Raw genomic sequence first — 9,301 nt, 5'->3', positions numbered from 1 at the left:
TACAAGACTGGGAAAAAAACCTGACATTGAATGGACATTCCGTCTCCCCTATAAACCACAACCAGCAGGGCTGGTAGAAAGGAAAAATGAAGTATTAAAGCAGCAGGTTAAATTACTAACAGGTAAAACCACCTTGGTCAAGTGGACTAAAGTACTGCCCAGCCTTTGATACATTTGAATGATCAGCTGGTAGATCCTGTTGCCCCTTATGCCAGACTGGGAGCCCTGCAGAGACACCCAACATGTTAAAGGTACAAAAGTCACAGAAGATAGAAGTTGGCCAGACTCTGACCACAGATCAATGTGCTGTGCTGCTGAGAACACCAGGCATAATCGCGCCTGGGAAAGATGTCATGTACTGGAATTTGCGGTGGGATGTTCCCATCGGGATGGGTGAGTTACTTCATACTCCTGGGTGAGGGGGAGCTACTCAGTTTCCCCTGGGGTCCCATTGTCCTGCTGCAGGCTGGACGTGTGGAAGTACATGGTACCTGGGGTGGAACGCACACCATTGCATGATGGGAGAATGCAGGTGTCCTGATCTGGCATATCCCGCCCCCACCATAGCTCCTCATGCCTGGTGATGCTGCCTCCCCAGCCAACATGTATAGATGCACAACCAGGGGAAGTTTCTAAAGCTGCAGCCACATTAACATCTAAGGATCAGGCCACAGCTATAATTATTTTTTTTTAATGTTTATTTTTGAGAAAGAGAGGCAGAGACAGAGGGAGACAGAGAATCCCAAGCAGTCTCCGCACTGTCAGTGCAGAGCCCAGTGTGGGGATCGAACTCATGAACTGTGAGATCATGACCTGAGCCAAAATCAGAAGTTGGATACTTAATCAACTGAACCATCCAGGCACCCCGGCCACAGCTATAACTCTTATAGAAGGACAGTGACCAAGTGGGCTTGACCAACAGTTGGGTATGTTGGCAGCTGCCCCTCTCTAGCTTATCAGGTTGCCATGGGGGGTATCACCAGGGAGGGGACTGGAAAGCCTAGAACAGTACATTGAGGAAAACAAGCTAGGACTAGTACTCTTCATTCATCTGATATCACCAGTACTGATCCAGAAAACTGGCTTGTGGCTCACACTGTTGATAACACCCGACAAGGGTATTCTTTTTCTGTCAAACTACATGGGCAGCGCATCAAACTGATGACCAGGAAGGTGCTTAAAATACCACCATCAGAGCACTCAGATTGAAATAAGTTCATGTAGCTCACACCAGGTAAAGGACATTTGAGCGTCAGGGTACCCCTATGCTGGAAAGAGAAATACACTCTAAACAGAACCAACCCAGTTGTGCCAGGAATACAGGATGGATATGAATGGAACCATCCAGTCATTCTGTCACATTAAAGGAGAGCCAGTGGTTTCGCACTGACCCATTACTCCCCTTCAGGTATTCCCTGGGTAGCCCTGAATGGGACCCAGTGGTTGTGTGGCCCAGTCCGTGGCCATGGCTTCCACTTGGGTGTTTGGGGCACTTGCACCCTTGATCTCCCTGGGCACAGAGGAGAATCCTCCCACGGTAACAAAAATTTGTAACCTCACTCTCCTCAAGAAAGAGGGCACATTCTGTTTCTACTGGTATGATCATTTGGCTACAGTTTTTGTCCCCTCCATCAGCCTGAGGGCATGTGATAGCACATGTAGAAGCCCTTACTACATTCACTAACAAGCCCTAAATGATAGCTGCCAATGGCTGTCTTTAGTGAACACTGAAAGGTCTCTAATTGGAAAAGCTGTGCTCCAAAATAGAACCGCCTTAGACATTATTATTGCCTCGCAAGGAGGTACCTGTGTCATTATAGAAACAGACTGGTGTGTGTTCATACCTGATGAGTCTGCTAATGTATCCTCTTTACTAAATCGCAGGAGGATGCAAATGAACTCTGAATAATCCTCAGCCTGGAGGACTCAGTAAATCAGTGGGCTCTTGGTGGGAAAAAAGTTACTTATTTTGGGAATCATTATCTTAATCTGTGCCTTTTTTTTTTTTTTTTTTTTTTTATGAACCTGAATTATTTCCATGGTATCTGCTTTCAAATGTAGCCAGATAGCTGCCAAATGAGCCACCTCCATGCTAGTGAAGCCCCTTGCTGACCACGCCAGGCCCGTTGCAGAAGAGGGAGGCATGAAAAATTTTTAAATCCAGTCGGTCTTGAGGATTGGAGTGTCTGGGGAGGTCATCGAGAAGACATGGTCACAGGTTGACCAGCAAGTTGGCCCCGGGCCATGGGAGGCTCCTCCACCCTCTCCATCTTTGAAACATGCACCCTGCCTCCTGTTCCCAGAGCCAGCCACCTCCCAAGATGCCGCCTTGAGTGAGCAAGTGTTGTTGAGGCCATCTGAGCTGTATACATGATGGAACCCTGTTAAGGTCTCTCTATAAATGTTTGAGATTATGGCGAGTAGGTGCAGAGATCTAGTGGTCTTGTGGCCACCCAGACAAGCCTCATAAGTAAGTTCCCTTGTGCATTAAACCTTCTGCCCACGGATCTGGATGGCTGCCTCTTTCCTTGGTTTCCCCCTGCCCTCCATGTACAAGGCCAATTTTAAATTTCACCCAAGCAACTATGGAATTTGTGAACCAACATCTGTTGCCAGTAGACCTGCTTGCATGAAATGTTAAAAGAAGTTCTTTAGTGAGAAGGAAAATAAAATAGGTTGGGAACTCGGAGCTGTATAATGAAAGGAAAAGCATCAAAGAGGAAATAGGTGAAGGTGAAATGAAAGCTTTTGTTTTTCTTACTCTTTTTGAATAGTCACCATGCTATACGCTACATTCTCAGAACTTGTATCTCCCACAACTGGAAGTTTGTGCGCTTTGATCACCTTCTTGTTTTCCTCTATTTTTCTTATTCTTAACTGATCTAACATAATGGATTGTTCAAAATGATAATAGCAAAGTATTTGATTATGTATGCTTATATATATGTGTTATGTGTATACAGATGTAGATGTAGATTTCCTTAGTAGAAGTAGAAGTAAAATGAATGACAACAATACAGGGACAGGAGGGAGCAATCAGGATTATTTTGTTATTATAAGAAATATGTCTATTATTTATTTTAGCAAATGCTAATCTCCTTATCCCAGAGAAAGGGGTGGGGGAATTTCAAAATTGGCTCAAGATTTTTTTTATAAGAGGTGTCAAAACAAAAATTAAGTGAAAGGAAAAAATTGTGTATTTTTTAAAGTTGACAAATCAGGTAAAAGAGAAAATATATTTTAATTTTCTTGTCGGAATGAAAGCTTAGCAATCAACAGGTTCCTAGTTTCAAAAGAATCCACCTATGTCAAAAGTAAGAGACGGACAGACCTACAGATGTAGGAAGCTGAAGGTTAATACTGATATAACTGGGAACCAGAATAGGAACACAGAGAAGTGGTCACAAGCTTCTCAATTAGTATTATTGGTGGCTGTTGCCATGTTATAAGTGTCTTCTATGGCCTTGTTGCAAACCGCGAGACATTTTTGCAAATAAATATTAATAAGTACATATGTATACAAGTTCTATGAGATGCATTCTAAGAAAATAATCCCTATTGGAAGCAACAGAAGTCTTTAAACTTATAAATTCAATATATGTTCTTAGCCTTTCTAAAATATCCAAATATCACATCATTTGAAAATTAATTCAATAATGTTTTCCAGAGTTTGTAAGCATTGGACTATTCACTAAAAGCTAAAGTCCTTTGTAAATACTTTAACAGCGGAATCTCACATAGAAGATGTGAATGTTGTATAATACTCTGATCCGAACACAGAAATTGATATAAAATCTAAGCAGAAGTAATATTGATTTTAATGGTAAAACCAAATGAGAACAAGCACACAAACATTCTCATTCTTAAAAAGTGGGATGAGCTTATATGGTGCCAAAAGTACCCTAACACCAATTAGAAGATTCTTTTGGGCTCACCTTAACAGTTCAACCAACAAAATCCTAAAATGAAAGAAAATTTTCTTCATCTGTAATATTTGTCATGGAACAAAAATCAACTATCAGAGAAGGGCACCTATATGTATGTGTATACACACACACACACACACACACACACACACATATATTATTTTAAAACTTCGAATTAAGCATGGTAACTTTTAAATATTAAATGTGTTGTATTTGGGGGGTGCCTGGGTGGCTCAGTTGGTTAAGCATCAGACTTCGGCTCAGGTCATGATCTCACAGCTTGTGAGTTCCTGTCCCGCATGGGGCTCTGTGCTGACCGCTCAGAGCCTGGAGCCTGCTTCGGATTCTGCATCTCCCTCTCTGCCCCTACCCCATTCATGCTTTGTCTCTCTCTTAAACTTAAAAAAACTCAAAAAAAGTTTTTTAATAAACATATTGTATTTTTTAATTACTAGGTTATTTTATTTAGCAGTTATTTTGTGTATATATATCAAGTAAAAATTATTTTCCATTTTATTTTTGATGATTAGTTTTATGTGTTGGCTACGGTACCCAATTATTTAACCAAAGCTAATCTAGGTGTTGCTATAAAGATATTTTATAGACGTTGTTAAAACCTACAATAATTTGACTTCAAGTAAAGAGATTTGCCTTCAATGATACAGGTAGACTTCATCCAATCAGTAGAATGCTTTAAGGGCAAAACCTGAAATTTACCAAAGAAGAAGAAGAAATTCTGCCTCAAGACTAAAACCTCAAGCCCTGCAGCCTGCAGACCTGCCCTACAGATTTCAGACTTGCCAGCCCCAACAATCACAAGTCGATTCCTTAAAATTAATCTCTTAACACACACACACACACACACACACACACACACACACACACATTGATTTTTGTTTCTCTGGAGAACCCCCACTGATATAGTACTGAAATATAACATCTTAATACAGTATTTGTACATAATACTAACACCTACCTATTATGCTTATATTTTTACCAAAAAAACTTTAAAACTGTCAGTTAATCCTGTACTAGAAAAAAAAATGACTTCTTGCCTATCATTGTGATTATTTGTTATCATTTCCGAAGAGTAACGTGTGTCAGGAGTTTAGAAACATGAATAGGCGTTTAACCACAGAGAATAGAGTAGAATGGAATCTGAACTAGTCAAATCCTGTTAAGAATATATTTGGGGAGGTGGGGGGCTCTTCCGCCACCATTTGAAATCCAGCTCCATACAATGCTCTGCCACGGCTGTTGCCGTGACCCAGACTGCGCGCCAGCAACCCCCCACCCTGCCCCCCGCAGCCCACAGCTCCACCACCATGGAGGACATGAACGAGTACAGCAGCATAGAGGGATCCAAGATCAACCGCGAGCAAGAATCCGCAGGATGACGGCAAAATGTTTATTGGAGGCTTGAGCTGGGATACAAGCAAGAAAGACCTGACAATATTTGTCTCGATTTGGGAAAATTGTAGACTGTACAATAAAAACAGATCCAGTGACTGGAAGCTCGAGAGGATTTGGATTTGTGCTTTTCAGAGACGCTGCTAGTGTTGATACGGTTTGGGAACTGAAAGAACACAAACTGGATGGCAAATTGATAGACCCCCAAAAGGGCCAGAGCTTTAAAAGGGAAAGAACCTCCCAAAAAGGTGTTTGTGGGTGGATTGAGCCAAGGTACTTCTGAAGAACAAACTGAAGAATATTTTGGAGCCTTTGTAGATATTGAAAATATTGCACTTCCCGTGGAGACAAAACCAAATGAAGGAGGACTTTGCTTTATCACATATACCGATGAAGAGCCAGGAAAGAAATTGTTAGAAAGCAGATATCATCAAATTGGTTCTGGGAAGTGTGAAATCCAAGTTGCACAACCCAACGAGGTCTATAGGCAGCAACAGCAACAACAAAAAGGAGGAAGAGGTGCCGTGGCTGGTGGACAAGGTGGTACTAGGGGTCATGGGCAAGGTCAGGGCCAAAACTGGAACCAGGGATTTAATAACTGTTATGATCAAGGTATGGAAATTACGATAGTGCCTTTGGTGGTCATCAAAACTACAGTGGCTGTGGCTGTGATTATACTGGGTATAACTAGGGAGACTATGGATATGGACACAGATATGCAGACTACAGTGGCCAACAGAGCACTTAAGGCAAGGCTTCTCGAGGGGGTGGCAAGCCATACTAAAGGAGGACTTTGGGGAAAACAGGAGGAGATTGCTGAACCCATCTTGCAGGACGGACGGCATTGAAGATCAGCCTTCTGTTGATCTAAGGTGATTATTTGTAAAAGACTTCCTAGCATACAAGACACAACTGTGTCCAACTGAATATAGCCGCCAATTAGTTTTCTTTGTTTTTACTCTGTCTTTTGCTCTCTGTATTATGACTCAGTGTGGAGTTGTGTTTATACAAATTTTATTTGTGTGATTTCATGTTAAACCTCAAATAAATGCTTCCTTATGTGATTGTTTTTCTGCATCAGGTACTAAAAAGCTCTGTAAAAGTGTAACTGAAAATAAACAATAATTAAGGCACAGTTTATTTTGTAGGGAGGGAATATTGGTCCATAGGGAGAAACGGTGGTCCTTTTTTGAATAGCCAGCTACAGTGTCCCCCTGTTCCCCATTTTTCTTAGAAGTATTCTATATTCTGAGGCTTCATTTCCCTGCTAACTGAGGTTTCCACCACACCTTTAATGTTTCTCTGTGCATTTGGAGACCTTGTCATAGTGTTGTCATTAGTGGAAGCTTTCTAGCCGACCATGAATCTTCTGGATTATATTGTGAAGAAGTGTGCCTTTTTAGCACAAAGCATGCTGGTAGTTCCTTTTCATAAATAGAAGCAATTGTGCTTTGTTCCTGTCTCTGGAAAGCCATTGGTTATGATACACTCAATCAGAATCTGGTCTGTTAGAAAGAGCTTTGGCTAATCGTAATACCATGACATTACTTGTTTTCTTGATTAAAACATCCAGATATACCCAGGGAAAAGGCAGTGTTAAACAGTGTGTTGGAGCTACAGTTTAAGAGTATCAGAAATTGTTACAAGGATTTTGGCAGAGGTATGAGGTGGTTAAAATTTGAGCAAAAGTGAGATGCAGATATTTGAAGTAGGGACTTGAGGAAGTCGGTTGTAGTCTACTGGTATTGTCGCAGCAAGCACCAAACTGAACAAAATGTTTTCTTGTGGGGCGTTTTTTAGGAAGCTATATTGGGTGTTAACTGTTAATGTGGTGTGAGCTCTTAGAAAAAGTCATGCTAGTAGGTTTCATCGTTTTTAATGCGTTAGTGCTTGAGCTGCGTAAACATCCCATATTCAGACATAGGAAGGAGTGGTGAGGAAAAGTAGACTTTACATTTTATGTATGTCAATGCAAATCTAAGGTGACCCGAGTTATTACAACAGAGTTTCCTGGTGAATCAAAAAGCAGTTTTAACTGTAGATTTTGAAGAATTTCCTGGGTAAATTTAAGCTTTAAATTTTATATTCAGTGTCCTTGGACTTAAGGTTTTTTTGTTTTGTTTCTGTGGTTCTACATTAGCCTTTAGGATTGGCATACGGGTTCTTGTGCAGAGTAGTTGACCTCACCTTCCAGGAAATGTAAATTTTTTATGCTGCTGAACCTGCCTTTTGTTGTATTTGGTGCCTGCAACTTTCTTTGTTTAATGATGTTTGTACTTGCTAGCTATCAAGTTACAATGCACCTGGCCTTGTTTTGCTCTTGTTTTGCTGTTTGACCTTAAACCTAGGCCAAGTACCAATGTTGGTTATTGCAAGGAACTGCTTATTCTTTCAACAGGCAACCTTAGGGAACAAGGGAGATTTTCATTTTAAGTTATGTTGTCAAAGTATGTCGGTGCAGTGTCTAGGGCAGTGAATCCTGTTAAGTTCAAATTTATGATTAGGTGACAAGTTGACGTTGAGATTGATTGTCCTTTCCCTGATCAAAAATGAATAAAGGTTTTTTAAACAAACAAACAAAAAAATGTTTGGGGGCATTATTCTCATAGGTTTTTTTGGAGAAAACTCAGGGAATACTGGGTGGGGAGGGGCAGCCATCAGAAGGGAGCATTGTTCCCTTGCTGTCAAATTCTAGTCTTCACCTATACTGGCTGACTTCACACTTGATTTATACATCAGGTCTCTATATACAGCTTTATTCAAACATAGGATCCCACTGCTGCAGATTGAAAATCATTGCCTTGCCAAATAAATCGCAATCAGCTTAGATCGGAGGCATATGGGTAATAGAAGTGAGGAAATGGAGGGGTGCCTGGGTGACTTAGTAGGTTCGGCAACTGACTTAAGCTTAGGTCATGATCTCACAAGTTGTGAGTTCAAGCCCCACACCGGACTCTATGCTGACAGCTCAGAGCCTGGAGCCTGCTTTGGATTCTGTGTCTCCCTCTCTCTCTGCCCCTGCCCCTCCCCCATTCTCTCCCTCCCTCCCTCCCTCTCTCTCTCTCTCTCTCAAAAATAAGTAATAAAACATTATTATTTTTTTTAAAGAAGGAGGAAATGGATACCGCATAAACAACCCAACCTCTCCTTCCTTTTTATAAAGAAAATGTCACAGATTTTTGAAGTCCGAGTTTGGGAGCTATTTTCCTCTTTCCTAAAAAACAGCCATTATTTTAGATAGAAAAGTTTTCCCAAGTCAGAAACTTTCTTCAGAGTTTTTTTTTCTTTTGATTTTTTTAAATAAACAAGTTCTCGAGAATTATCAAAATTAATTTTACAAAAGGAAAATATCATTTTAATGTGAGAAATCAATATGAATAAATATTAAATTATCCTTAATTTCTGTTTTCTTCCCTCCGTTGTCCTAATTGTTTAAGAATCTCCTAGAGCTCGTGTTCGTCATCGCCTTTGCCACATTCTGCTTCTGTGGTTATGATTCCATCAGGTTTTCCACTCTAATAAAATCTCTGTTTGTGGATTTATAATTTCATTTCAAGTCTTCCCTGCAGAGTGACAGCCTTTGCCCAGGAGACAGCTTCTTTATTTTAAATTCAAGAGGAATATGCCAAGTAGGTTTCTCACTAATACACATATAGCTCAGTGTTCCTTTAGTAAGATGTTATGTTTATTTTTTCATAATTCAGCAACTGACTTAGTATTGGGCCTCTTTAGAAAATCTGAACTCAAGAACAAGGCAGGTCCTCACTCAGCCATCATCAAAATAACACACCGAGGTTTAGCGTCTTGATATGCTCAAGCCTTACGTTTCTAAATCATTTAATGTGACCTTACCTTCTTGGAGAATGGAGAGATTTCCTGAGGCTAAGCCAGTTAAAGTTGCTTGGCATTTGTGCTATTTTGGGAGGTAATAAGCTATTCCCTCCGTGTTCAGTGTCACAGACCCC

General features: G+C 40.7%; 1 pseudogene; it reads left to right on the top strand.

Annotated features, from left to right (window-relative positions):
* Positions 1-242: 242 nt before the first annotated feature.
* Positions 243-6,405, top strand: LOC112868146 (heterogeneous nuclear ribonucleoprotein D-like pseudogene; annotated as a pseudogene).
* Positions 6,406-9,301: the final 2,896 nt, after the last annotated feature.

This window comes from Puma concolor, chromosome D3, assembly GCF_028749965.1.
Source record: "Puma concolor isolate L17-30 chromosome D3, mPumCon1.1.hap2, whole genome shotgun sequence".
NCBI classification, from domain to species: domain Eukaryota; kingdom Metazoa; phylum Chordata; class Mammalia; order Carnivora; family Felidae; genus Puma; species Puma concolor.
The sequence above is the reverse complement of the archived record's forward strand: the minus strand, read 5'-3'. Positions and strand labels throughout refer to the sequence as shown.